General features: G+C 33.3%; 1 long non-coding RNA gene and 1 other non-coding gene across 2 annotated transcripts; both read left to right on the forward strand.

The window, feature by feature from the left end:
- Positions 1-4,439: 4,439 nt before the first annotated feature.
- On the forward strand, positions 4,440-4,513 carry TRNAT-AGU. Its single transcript has one exon. It is a non-coding gene; the product is annotated as a tRNA-Thr (tRNA).
- Positions 4,514-8,646: 4,133 nt separating this feature from the next.
- LOC105179824 lies at positions 8,647-11,641 on the forward strand. The gene is made up of 3 exons (XR_849385.1): positions 8,647-8,723; positions 9,520-9,615; positions 10,861-11,641. It is a non-coding gene; the product is annotated as an uncharacterized LOC105179824 (long non-coding RNA).
- The last annotated feature ends 2,228 nt before the right edge of the window (positions 11,642-13,869 follow it).

The raw sequence follows: 13,869 nt of genomic DNA on the forward strand, positions 1-13,869 counted from the left end.
CCAAATTAGTTGGTTATTCAGATTGCGGGGTATTTATCTGATCCACATAAAGCTATATCTCAATCTGATATGTATTCATGTATGGTGGAACTGCTATTTCATGGCGTTCAACCAAACAGACTTTGGTAGCCACCTCATCAAATCATGCAAAATTAATTGCATTATACGAGGCTGGGCGTGAATGTGTATGGCTTAGATCAGTAATACATTATGTGCATGAGTAATGTGGACTGGAAATAATCGAGAAAAGTCCCACAGTAATATATGAAGACAATGCAGCATGCATCGCCCAAATCAAGGATGGTTATATTAAAGGCGACAGAACCAAGCACATATTACCAAAAATTTTCTCCACTCACGAGCTTCAAGTGGAAGGCAAAGTTGATGTTCAACAAATTTCATCAAGTCAGAACTTAGCAGATTGTTTACGAAGGCATTACCAATAAAGGTGTTCAAACAACTCGTACGGTTTATTGGCATGCGACACCTGAAAGATATCAGTATCAATTGAGGGGGAGATTATACAACTGTACTCATTTCCTTAGCCTTGATTTTTATCCCATTGAATTTTTCCAAACAAGGTTTTTAACGAGGCAGGATGTATATGATAAAGAGGTATGCATTCAAGGGGGAGTATTATATATAATATGTATATATGAATGCATACACCTCTTCATATTCATTTTTAATACCCATTATGTTATACACCCTTTTGTATCACCCATTATAATTTGTAAATAAAATAGTTTTGATGTATTTTGTAACCACAATTTTGGTGGTCTATAAATACCACCATGTATTTCATTTGTAAAGTGATTTTTTGAGTGAATAAGAAAGTTGGTTGGAGAAATACATATATTATTTCTTTATATTCTATTAAGAGTGATAGGCCAATAAACTTAGAATTTGTCTAAGTTTATAACATTTTCTTTTTTTCTCTTGCTTTCTTGGAAGTATCGTTTTCAAAATGTGAATTGAACTCCTTCAAGAATCTTCAAACGCTCTTCAATCTCCTCTCTTTCTTTGTTCAATCTTTGAAACTGGACAAATCTCACTCTATACAACCATCCATCTACACACATTCCTGATCCCGATTACGAAATACATAAATGTCAACAGGAAAATGAAATCTTAGTTTGTATTAACGGTTGCCTGGATTGGTGTGCGGATGGGAAGTAGGTTCTTTATTCTTGTATTTCTTGTTTTCTTGGATTTCTCTACACAAGAACCAGAGATTCTTGAAGGAATAAAGAAGTTTAATATCCTCCCATCTTTCCTTCCTCTCATTTGTAAAAACCCCTTCACCTACATTTCTCCTTTCATCCCTCTATTTACTTCTCAACCCCAAAAAGCAGGGGCAAAAGAAGGATTTTCTAAAAACCCCTCAAAAATAGAGAGGAAACACCAATAGAGGGGTTAGGGTTTATTACCACTGGCGGAGGGTTTATTACTCGGATTGATGGAAGCGAAGATGTGTTTCTTTTACCAATCAGCACATCCAGGAGAAACGGCATTGGAGATGGATGCGACACAAAAATCCAAAAAAGAAAACCCCACTGGTAAAAACCCTCAAAACTACTGTTCGCTTCCCACCATCAAACCCCATCCATACCCACATTTTTCAACTTCTCGATTTTTTATTACTTTATTTAGGGTTTGTAAAGTCGGAGCAGTAGAGAAGAAAGTGTTAGAAAAAAGGAAAAGAAATTGAGTTGGATGGTTGCTGGAAATATCTTGGTTCTCAAACTTACTTTATTTATTTAGATCAGTGAAACAATATCTGCCATGAAGGAAGGCTTCATATGGTACACATATAGCATGCCTGCGCGCACTGCTGCTGCTGCATTATGATGGTTGCTGAAATCATTGGGTTTGCAAACAATGCAAAAATTTTCAGTTATGTGCAAGTAAGGGTTCTCCTGACTTTTGCTATTCATAGAAATTGTCTCCATTGTGTATTTTATTTTCATAAATAGTATTTCTAGTTATGGTGATTTAGCTGTGCTATCGAGCTTTCATGTTATTAGTAGACGTTTTGGATAGCTGAAAGAAGAAAGAAAAGAAGAGAAGGAATGTTGGGGTTTTCGTGCTTTAGCCCTCATTTCTACTTTCTTAATCAATCTTCTCTCTCGTCATGGTTGGAGACAGGGACACTTGATGAAATAGTACTGCTTATTAAGTGTAATAAATAACAATTGACATATGTCATGTGATATAATTTCATGTATCCTTGAGAAAATCTTTTTTCTTGCATTGCTTGTACACCATGATAAGCTTCTCATAATTAATGTTTCTTCCAGTTAGCTGGTTCTTTAATATGAGAAAGGGAAATTAGTGGGAGAGAATTGAAGGTGTAGAGCTTGAATAATTGAAACGGTTGCTAGCTAAACATTTAGTATTTAGCTGCAGCATGATTAACATTGTGCCCTAGTGGGTCCATGTTTATTCATGTAGAACAATAGAACTTTGATCAATTATGACTTCTGATGTTCCCTTAGTTTATTGATACTTTATTGGTTCTTCTTTCTGTTTATATAGATTTCCCTTTGCTTCTAGTATAATTACGGCTGTTAAGAATGAATAAAGAAGTGCTAAACAGTGTCTTTTCAACAGTTTGTGCATATGATCTGATAAATATAATTTGTGTGTAGCGGCTGGCCATAATTGTTATGTGGAGTACTTTCTGGTGTCTTGTTAGTATTTACACTTTTCCTGGCTGTGGCTGCAGTTGATATTACTGTTTAAAGATAATTTGTTCTTGAAAATTATGTTTATGAAACTCTTCCAAGTTAGCTGATCAAAAGTTGATGGATGTACTGGTGGTCCATTCTCTAGAACAAGGAATGAAAACAGCTACAATGAGGAGGGAACAAAACCTAACAGTGCCGATCAATACGGATTTACTACCTGGAGCCTTCTGGAGCTCATCGCAGAGCACTTCGTCGGACTGCGGGCAGAAAGAATGTGTTGAGTATTGTGGAAGCTGATGAGAAATGTAGTCAACTCAACTGATCAATCAGTGTATTTTGTGTAAATGGAGCAAATGTTATCTTTTTGTAGAACAATGAGACTCTGTTAATAAAGTTGATGATTTTCTTCTTTTCTGTGTTTGATGACAATGATGGTTTGTTTCAACTTATTGAATCAAAATACTGTTTTTGATGTGATTAATGAATTATGTGATTCAAACAAATACTCTATTCAGTTGGTATAGTCTTTTCTCAAATGTGTTGAGTTAAACATCTGCAAAATCCTCTTGATATCGAGTTTCTTGAGGATGGAGAATGCGCCGTATATGCATTTAACACAGGTTCACTTCATTCCTTACAACCTCTTCTTTTTCCAACATAAACACAACAACTATCTGATACAGATTCTAATGTTTAAACTGTATACTGTTGCAGCATCCCTTTCAAGAGTGCTGAAGAACAAAACCATTCAAGTGTCGTTAGGCGTAATGCAGTGCGAATATATACCGTCTCCCCAATAAAAGTAGGCAAAACTCCTCAAACTTCCATTCCATACCACTCTTCTTGTTCATGACCAACGGAGACCATACTTATCAATATCCTCTGTAGGTATTCAAAGAAAATGTTGAGTTTCCACCGCTCGGACTAATCAAAATGCACGACAGGAGGATCCATTGAAGATTGTACCTTGGGGGGATAGTATAAGAATCAAAAGAAAGCAGAGATGGCTTGTTTGGAGCCATTTTCAAGCAAAAGACCAAGGTGCTGTAAGGTAGACAAGAAAGATGAGGACTTCACATACAGTTCTGATAATGGATTGCTGACGGTAAACCTTCAAAGTGAGAGCAGCTTCGAAGAAAGTTTGAATTTGTAAATTGAGGCAGATTCATGCGAGTGATCAGCATCCCACAAACCTGAAATCATCATCAAGATCAGCACAACAAAGATATTTAGTTGAAATTTTATTTTCTTTTTCAAGATAAATATTTTTGTAATTTGCAATACTGAAGAAATAGAATTACTATTTTTTTTAATTTATTCAATTTGTGTTCTGTTGAATTTGATTTTTCTATTTTAGTATGAATAATAAAATATTACTAAATTGAGTGATAGGATCAACTCAACCGTCAATCAATCTACGTTGTGTAAATGGAACAAATGTTATGTTTTCATAGAACAATGAGAGTGTGTGTATGGCTTTGTTAATAAAGTTGATGATTCTATTCTTGTTCATTTTTTGGTAATTGTCTTTTGGTTCAACTTTGTGAATCAAAGTAGTGTTGTCTTTGTGAAACAAAGTAATGTTTAAGGGGAAATTACTAATGGAAGGTTATGTGCATCCCAAGCTCTTATCTCAACTCAACTTTTCTCTTATTCAACTGTTTCTATATTTTATTCCTGTAGAAAATGTCCTCAGAGTCTTTTCTTCTAATACAAATAATCTAGTTCATAAGAAACTGAGGTTCATGAGCTTTCATAGCTCAGTTGGTTAGAGCACCCGTTTAGTAAGCGGGAGGTCTTGAGTTCGACTCTCAATGAAAGCAAATTTGATATTATGCCACTTTTCTTTTATTGGTTTTTGATTTTGACAATGTTGTGAGTCAAAAGTTAGGAAGGGATATTGTGTCATGGGTTATAAATTCTACATCACTATCATATGATAAATTATAAGTGGTTTTTCTAATCTATTTAGTTGTTAGGTAATAATACATCACTTCCTTGAACCTCAAACACACAAAACAATCCTCCAACAATGGTTGATGGAACAAGATTGAAAGAAATACAAGAGCAAAAAGACAAGCAAGTGAAGATGAAATCTATGGGCGTCCAGATCAAATGATGGAAGTGCAGGAGAACCTTCAGACATCAGTACTGAATGTTGAACACAACTTACTGAATGTTCAACAGCAACTCCAAAGTGTGGTTGAGCAACTACAGCAATACAACAAGAACAAGTCTATCCTTGGAGATGGTTTGACTGCAGCCATGGACAAGGGATCTAACTCTAGAGCTGCCATACACAACCCCTTCAAACAGGAAAGGGGTAGCATCTTTAGGCTGGAACATCACAGCTCACAAAGCAAAGGGACCTACAATGCTTTGAACAGACTAGAGTTCCCTTACTTTGATGGGGAAAATGGTAGATGTTGGGTGAGGAGGTGCTCGAGATACTTTGAATTGATACCCATACCTGAAGATCAAAAGGTATCTATGGCATCTATCTATATGCAAGGAAAATCAGAACTCTAGTACCAATGCTACACTGAAAAAGGGAGTTCAATTCTTGAGATGAACTGGTGTGTTAATGTCCTAGAAAGGTTGAATTTGGAGCTTGCCGTTGAATTGCAGAAAATGGTTAAAATTGAACTACTAAATTTGGAGTTAGTTTGGCAGTTAAAACATAATTCGCTGATGAAAATATAGTATCTTCACCCTATTGAAAGGATATAAGTGATTTGTCTCTTGGAAGAAACTTACATCTCAACTACATATGTTCTTAATTGCCAACCTTCCTAAGAAACTTGGAAATTTTCTTCTCAGTTTCTCTTGTCAACATGAGGCTGTAGTCAAGTTTAATTTATGCAGAGATAACTTCAACTCTAAAGAGCTATTCACACTAGCTGCACTCTGGATCTCAAAAGAGAGAGTTTTATGGTATTGGCTAAAATCTAGGGATGGGTGGAAGTGGGAAAGAATAAACAACACTTCGAAGAAAAAGGTAACTTAGGCTAACAATCACTAATCTAGAAATAGACAATTAAAAAAGCAAGATTTCTAAAATTTTTGCGTTTAATGCTGTGTCATCATAGCGACAGAAAACCTACAAGCAGAGAGTATGCACGAGCAAGAGAGAGCAATGTTGGATCATATCCAACAACAAGAGCAATGCCCTCTTTACTTGTGGAACCTGTATTCATAAAATTCAAAAAGATATCACAGTTTTCATCTTATGGAAAAGACAAAATAAGTGACCTTTTTGTCAAACTTCTTTACATTGAGAACTTTGTAACTGCTAGTTTGGTTGGATTGCAGAGTCCAACAAGCTTAGCAATAATCTTCCACTTGTGGAAGTTTTAAATCAACACGCTCAGCTATAATATTTTTGTTTTACCATCGCTACCTACTAGGTCTATGTACTAACTCTCAGGAATCCCTCTGCCCCAACTAAAATAGAGAGTGGGATGGCGATAAAGTAATACGATAGAAGAAAAAGGCAGAACTAAGAGAATAAAATAAATTAATAAGCATACATATAGTAAAGAGTCACTTGCATTATTGCTTGCTTTATTATTGTCTGAAGATAGTACAAAAAAATGCTTCATGAGAATAGTCATACACAAGTAGGCTAGTGTGATGTCCGTAGAATTTTTACACATAATCAAGAGACTAATTGGTAACTTTAAATTAAAGTAACTGACACATTTTTTAATTTGAAATATAATTAAATTATAGCATAATTTAAAAATGAGACTGCATACAATATATGCATGAATATAATATATATATATATATCACAAAAGTGTAATAAAAGATCCTTTACTAAAAGATAACGACTGATTGACGATGAGAAAGTCAAATAGATAGGCCAAATTCCAACCCTCCAATGCATTGGGTAAAAGTTATACTGTACTAGATCCATCCCAGTAGGCCTAGAGCGCACTATCCCTTGGAACATACCAACCTCTATGTTTATTTTCATTTTCAAATTATCTTCGGATGAGTTAAAACATACCCAATGTTTGTCATCATACAAAATCACTTTATCTGGGTGTTTTTAACTGTTTTGACATAAATACACACATATACATAAATATATACAAAAAAAGACATGTTTGACAGTGATTTCACAATGAACAATAATTTTTGTCTTCCAAAACACAACATTAAACATACAATACTTATTTTAAATTATCTTCAAAAATAAATCCAAACATATATACTATCTCTAACACATACTTATTTATCATTGTTTTTCTCTCTCTTTCTCCATAAAACACAACAAAGCACTCCGAAAATGAATCTAAATACTATGCTTGTGTTTCGTGGACATCTTGCTGCCATAATTCGTTTGAATAAGATAATGATAATATCAAAATGTATATAAGATAATATCGTGAATACATACATTGTGTTTGGATTTTTGTTTTAGTTGTTTTGTTTTGTGTTTTGAAAATAAAGAGAGAAAAATAGAAATAAGTAAGTGTGTGTTGAAAATAGATGATATGTTTGGATTTGTGTTTTGTGTAATTTAAAATATTTTAAAATAAGTGGTGGAGGTATGATGTTGGGATTTGGGAGACAAAAATCACTGTTCATTGTCAATTATATATTTTTACATATAATATGTATATATATAAATATTTTATGTTTAATGTTGTATTTTTTGGAGACAAAAATATTGTCAAATCATGTTTGTTTTATATTATGTAAATATATAAAAATATATATATATAAATGTATATATATATATATATCTTATATATAGAAAGTTGAAAAATAGAAAAACACGCAGATAATGTGTAAAAATACAAAAATAAACATTAAGTCTGTTTTATCTTGTCTCGGCTATGCGAGAATACAAATCCAAACAAAGCAATAGTGTTTTGGACAATATTGAGTATTGTTTGATTTTATCATATTGGTTAAATGCATACGTGCAGTATCTGTGCATTCATATTACTATTTGTTAAGAGATTCTTGCATTTGCTTTGTTAACATGTTTCAATCATTATTATAGTTTGGATGTTCATTTATTGATATTTTTCTCAATTTTCATATAAATTGTCACGGGGTTAACTTCAAATTGCAATAATTTTGAAAAAAATTACTGTTTTTTTACTTTTATTTTTGGATTGAACTCATAATCAACTGATATTAGGTCCATTAAGAACCCATATCCAATTCAATTTAAAATACAATTTTATTTAAGTCTCATCTATAGCAATTCTTCTAAATTATAACAAATCCAACCTAATAAAAAATTAGTTGGATAGGGTTGAACCCATGAATCTTAACCCACATAAAGCAAATGAGCAGAATACACACGAGTTCATAAAACTTTTTAACAAGGCAATTCGAGTACGCAAAAAAAAGAAATTCCATAACATAATATTCAGAACGCATTTCGTAATGTAATTAAAATTTACATAACATATTCTTTTATTGGGTAGGGTGCATTAATTTAAAGCACATTGTTGCAAGTATGAAACTTTGTTATTTAAATCATCTTTGTGTTATGTAGTGAATCAATTTCTTTTCCCAGCTTCCTATTTGTGAATGTTCCAGTTAATATTATTTCAATATTCTTCAATGCCTTGAATTTCTATATTCTTCAATTTTGTGAATTACTATTAGAGTCATGCCTATTTCATAAGGGTAGTTTATGCACACTAGCTTAAATGAATTAGCTATCATTTATTAATAATTACTTCACATTTGAAGTGATAAGGAAGGTACAATAATACATTATTTCTTTGGGTAAGTTCTATATAATTCTGGTCAACATAGGTAACTCACGTAATATTATTTCCTTAAATTGAGTGATATTTTGAATTTCATGCTGACGAGGCAAATGCCACGTGCACTCATTTGGTTGGAATAGATTACGTGTAGTTATAATGAACTTTCTTATTATCATTAATTGCATACCCTCCATCTACGTGTATGAATACGAATTCTCTCTAGAGGGCAAAACGTCGTTCCTAATCTCCAGATCTGCTCTTTGTTCTCTCCATTGTTGGTCAGTGAGCGAAGGTTGTTGAAATGTTTCATACCTTTTTTACTTCACCTTTTTATTACTTAATCGTCTAATTGATGTTTCTATTTTTTTTTTGTTCTTTGCCGTGCAAGTTGCATATATACACCTTTTTTTTTTTTACCATTTTTAGTCTCATCATTTTAATTTCTCTAGCCCAACTTCTTTGTTTTCTTTTTTGGTTGATTTAATTTTGGATTAGATGGATCAGGACATATAATTAACGAAATGAATTTTTCTAAATAATAGGGCTTGCCGAAGGCACAAATAGCAGCTAGAATAGACCAGTGCAGTAAAGATGGATTCTGTATTTTTTTTTTGTAAATAAATAATAACTCTTCACATTTAAGTACCATAAGTGTTGTAAATTCTAAATGACAAGAAAATGCCTCGACCTGAGGCAGATTTGTATATTTAATCCTTTCGGTAAAGTTTTTGCATTACCAAATAAGGAGGGAAAAAAAAAGAAAGAATTGATTGGTTATTATTCTTATATTTGATAGAAATATGTTGTTTATGTTGAAATAATTATTTTGCATTTTAAAAATTGTATTGAAGCATATATCTTTCAAGCCATTTTCTTTTGGTAAGATGTTCCCTGATTATACATAGAGGTTTTCACATATATGTTCAAATTTTGTAAAAATGATTCATAGAGAACAATATATATCCACTATAAGCATTTGAAGTGGATTGTGTACAATTAAATTTGTTATTGTTATTATCTCTTTCTTTTAGTAAAATATTTTTGAATGAATCTCTTAATTTCATGTTAACATTTAGGAGATTTTGCAGTTCCTGTTAGCTTCTCCTGTGAAGTTCGTCTCCCGAATACATCAAAGGTACGAACCACCATTGATTTGTTGCCCTCATTGCTCAAGTTTCCAAAAGGTATCTTCTCATTTCAAACATATTTTCTCTTTCTCTTTTCTTTTTTTTATGAATCTGATTAATAAATGCTTTCATCATTCTTATTTTATATTTTGCCTTTTCTTTTATCTTAGATTTTTTGCAAATTAGTCCTCTATTTTAGTGTTTTGAAGAATGTTGTCGCTTATTGATCAAATAAAATTCTATTATTTCTCTTGCTTATGAATTATATTTGTTCGTTGTGAAGTAATTATGTCAAGATTGAAATTGATAAAAATAATTTATATTCTCTCTTCATGTGGATGATGACAATAACTTTATTCTCATGAAAGAAAGCGTAGAATGTATCCAAGTTTTAAACATAAAAATAAATTGAATGTGTTAATTTGAATTTGAAATGAAAACAATCTAAGGAGACTTGTGAATGAAATCTGAAAAACGAAATACTTCTTATTGAAAGGAAGTAAAAATGAAGAAAAAGAAATTCATGTTAAAGAAATATAGTGGATCTCATTTGCATTACGTCGTATTATTTAAAGAAATGGGTAAATCAAATTGTTTTAAAATGTGAACGAGGTATCTAAAAGGAAAGAGTTGTAATGGAATGAAGAAAAACATAAAAGGAAAAGAATTGATGTCAAGGACAAATATTGAATCTCATTCGTATGCTCCTTATTGGCATTTATTTTCACCAAGTGTAGAAGTTGGAGCAATTTGACCGATGAGAAAATCAATGAAAACAAAGTAAAATATAGTTCAAAACTTTTAATATACTTGTGAAAGTACTGTCATAGATTTCCTGAATGGGTATATAAACTATCTTGAACTTTTATGCTTATTCGAACTAGCAAGATAGGGCAAGATGTTCCTATAATCATTAAGTTTTGTTTAAGTTCGATATTGATATCTAGACATCATGTTGACATTTTTTGTATCTTCTTTAGAATATTTTAACGGAGACACTATTTATGACATCAAATTTTAGATAGGTAAAGATAGAAGAAGAAAACAAAACATGACTCACCGGTCCGGTCCATTCATATACATTCACTAAACAAATTTCCAAATAGGTAAATCATATTATGCTTTCTTATTATTACGGTTATAATATAATCTTTATCCATAGGTGTAATAAATATGTGAGAAGTAGAATATATAAATGATCATCCCTATCCAATTAAATATAACGACATATTGTATTCTCTGAATAATGCTATATTGTATTTGTTGTCCGATAACACAATTGAAATATCATTTATGTTGAAGATTCCACATTAATGCATGGAAGATGAACCGCACACTACTGAAGTGCATGTTATTGAAAGACGTTGAAAGAATAAATTTACTGGGAATCGACAAAGTCAACTAAAGAGCGGCATGAGCAGGAAGAATCATAAGAGACTGTGAAAGACATTTTATATCAACATTTGCAATAAGTACTTGGAAAGCAACAAACAATCAATTATGAAGTAGAACTATAGGTACTTCGTATTAGGTTAAACTTGTCAAAGCGAGTGCACGAGCATGGGGTGCCACATCGAGAGGCGTTCAAATGTCGTGCTAGTGAGTTTTAAGTGTTGAAAACACGTGGCGGGTGTCGTCAGGACTCGAGATGGTATACGACTGATTGAAGGTTGAGTGTGACTTAAGCTACAAGGGCGAAAATTACATTCCATTGCAAGACAAAATAGTCAATCCGTGATAGGTGATCTATATCGCGTTTAAGGGCCAAAATGCAACTTTAAAAGTTGAACGTTAGATGGGAAGAAGGATGAAAGAGGACCATTCGATTAAGGGCGCAGGTGTAATTGGGGACGATTTTAAATTATCAAGCAAAGGCGACGTGGTTTCGAGGCAATTAGTGTGTGATTCCAGAGCATAGGAAATTGGGAATTTGGACTCAACTCTCCCTTCCTGATTTAGCCAGACACATGACACTTGGACAACGGAGATGTGCCACCCGTTGCTGCAGGAGTTGCCACCTGCATTTATTAAGTCCATGACAACAATAAAGGACTACCAATCCTGAGCTAAGAGGAGGACGAGCAACCCAAAACTCTGAAGAGTTTTAATGTCCATTCAGGTTTTTTTTTTTTTTTTGTCTTTTGTTGTGGTTTCTCCTTGTAAAGGCTCAAACGACTGAAAGAGGAATTATTATAAATGAATTATAATTTTAATTTCCTCTAATCTATTCTTCTTCTACTTCCCACCTCCATTTTTGTCTGTGGCTCTGTTAATTTTTCGCAAATTTTAGCTCAATTCATTTCGAATTAGCCTAAGAGCCATTACTTCCTTGAACCTCAAACACACAAAACAATCCTCCAACAATGGCTGATGGAAAAAGATTGAAAGAAATACAAGAGCAAAAAGACAAGCAAGTGAAGATGAAATCTATGGGCGTCCAGATCAAATGATGGAAGTGTAGGAGAACCTTCAGACATCAGTACTGAATGTTGAACACAACTTACTGAATGTTCAACAGCAACTCCAAAGTGTGGTTGAGCAACTACAGCAATACAACAAGAACAAGTCTATCCTTGGAGATGGTTTGACTGCAGCCATGGACAAGGGATCTAACTCTCGAGCTGCCATACACAACCCCTTCAAACAGGAAAGGGGTAGCATCTTTAGGTTGGAACATCACAGCTCACAAAGCAAAGGGACCTACAATGCTTTGAACAGACTAGAGTTCCCTTACTTTGATGGGGAAAATGGTAGATGTTGGGTGAGGAGGTGCTCGAGATACTTTGAATTGATACCCATACCTGAAGATCAAAAGGTATCTATGGCATCTATCTATATGCAAGGAAAATCAGAACTCTAGTACCAATGCTACACTGAAAAAGGGAGTTCAATTCTTGAGATGAACTGGTGTGTTAATGTCCTAGAAAGGTTTGAGGAGCTGGATAATGAAAGGGTCATGACAGAGTTCAATAAAATCCACCATGAGACCATGGTAAATGTGTACCTGGAAAATGAGCATCCACGGTCAATTGGAATGGCTTAATCCTCCCTTTTTCTTTTCTCTGTTAAGCCTTCTATGATGAGGCTTTGATTTCCTTTGTATTGGAATTTTCGTATTTGCTATAACGTCTATAGGTTTCCAAATCAAACGAAAAATATCCATGACAATATTGGTGTTTTCTTCCAAATTGGTCCATGTGTATCGAATACAAAAAAAAATGCATTATACAATGCTTAAAAGGACAATTAATGCCATATCTATAATGACGATGCATTATCCAAAAATATGCAACACATAAAGTTGTCACATTCTTATCACTATATTATAGACATTTAATGCCACATCTGTAATGAGGATCAACTGATAATATAAGTTTAGTGACAATAATTATTTTCTGCCAAAATATAGTTTGCCATTTTTCACCTGAACATTTTTTTTATACTTTACTATCCAAAGTACATGATTTTAACACGAATGTTATGGGATTAGATTAGATAGAGAAATGAACAATATCTTTACTTTCAATGCCACCTAATTTCTCAGAGTTAGTGGCTTCAACAATCTCCGACGGTTATGCAATTAATAATCTATGTAACTTCAGCATTTTACGATTAACGGAATATAGAAAAGGAATAGCTTACTCGTCCGTATCTCATTTTTGGTTTCATAATTATAGGAATAGATTAATTCTATCACCGATATGGGACTCAATAGAGTCATTTTACAAATAGTTTTTCATCGAGTTATTGGTGCGGAATTTCTTTTATTGCCCGAACAAGTTATGATAGAATATACTTCTTGTTTAGGTTGACGAAAAGGGTGGAATAACTATGATGTCGAAGATACTCACAACGTGGAGTTGCTTTTTGATGGTCTCCATTGCAATACCGGCTAAAAGTCGTATTATTGGTGAATCAAGGTCTTTTTTGGAGTATCTACTAGTCAAAAGCATATTTTAAAGACAAAACTCCTAATTACTTTTGTAACGGTTTTTCCGTCGCTTTACTGCCTCTTGTCTTCCCCTTGGCTACGATCTGAATCATATGTATTGTTGGCTCTAGCCCACCTTTCCCTCTAATCCAATAACAGATGTGGGTCTAGGTGTTTTTTCTTTCTATAACAGTCGTGGGCCCTTATGACCTGAAATCTAGCGTAACGGACTCCTCTGACTTCACTTCACGATAGTGGAAGGATTGAAGAGGCGATGAGGATCTTCTGTCATACTTTTGAATCTTATATTGGTGCCATACTAATGAGTAACTGACACATTTTTTAATTTGAAATATAATTAAATTATAGCATAATTTAAA

Source organism: Sesamum indicum, unplaced genomic scaffold, assembly GCF_000512975.1.
Source record: "Sesamum indicum cultivar Zhongzhi No. 13 unplaced genomic scaffold, S_indicum_v1.0 scaffold00218, whole genome shotgun sequence".
In the NCBI taxonomy this organism is placed as follows: Eukaryota; Viridiplantae; Streptophyta; class Magnoliopsida; order Lamiales; family Pedaliaceae; genus Sesamum; species Sesamum indicum.